At 66.0% G+C, this 703-nt stretch overlaps 1 protein-coding gene across 1 annotated transcript in view; it reads right to left on the reverse strand.

Moving 5' to 3' along the window:
- The window catches only part of Cptp (ceramide-1-phosphate transfer protein), a 2819-nt gene extending 2116 nt beyond the window's left edge, over positions 1-703 (reverse strand). The window contains exon 1 of the mRNA XM_013014210.1: positions 669-703. The gene's annotated coding sequence lies outside the window, so the exon portion shown is untranslated. The remainder of the gene's footprint in view (positions 1-668) is intronic.

Below are 703 nucleotides of genomic sequence, written 5' to 3' on the forward strand. Positions count from 1 at the left end.
CGGCCTTCGGCGTGGCCTCTCCCTCGTACCCGCGGCCTTCGGCGTGGCCTCTCCCTCGTACCCGCGGCCTTCGGCGTGGCCTCTCCCTCGTCCTTGACCTGGGACCGTGCAGCTGCACCATTTGCAGTGCCTGGGGTTGCTGCTGCTTCTCGCTTGTTGTGTTCCCTACAGACCCTGAGGTCTCATTGGAGCAACTCCTCCAAGGTCTAGGCAGGGTGTGTACGCGGACCTTACAGCCCATCTGTCAGGACAGCATTGTGATGGGGGAGTCAGACTGGAAGAAAAACTGGGACTCCAAGGTAGTGGTCATTCTGAGACGGCAGGGATTCACGCTGGCAGGGAAGGTCGGGCTGTCACAGGCCCTCCCACTAGCTTAGAGGGCGTTTTGGAAGAGGCCCAGGACAGAGACCTTGGGTTCTAAATGCAGGTTGCATTCCTGCAGTCGCTGTGCACACACGCTCACAGCGGGTCCTCTGAGGACCCCAGGCCCCGCAGAGGTCTCAGCCTGGCGTCTCCTTGGGGCCTCCTGAGTCCTGCCCTGGGCTGCCCGCCGGTCAGCGGCCGGACCCCGGTCCTCCACCCACACGGTGTGACTCAGTCTCTCATCCTCCCGGCGTGACCTGCGCGCCGGAGGCCCGTCCCGGGCGGAGCCCCGGGGGTCGGCTCCCCTGTCAGGTGGGGACGGCGGGGCCCGGGCCGCGGG

This window comes from Dipodomys ordii, unplaced genomic scaffold (genome assembly GCF_000151885.1).
Source record: "Dipodomys ordii isolate 6190 unplaced genomic scaffold, Dord_2.0 Scaffold22, whole genome shotgun sequence".
Classification (NCBI taxonomy): Eukaryota; Metazoa; Chordata; class Mammalia; order Rodentia; family Heteromyidae; genus Dipodomys; species Dipodomys ordii.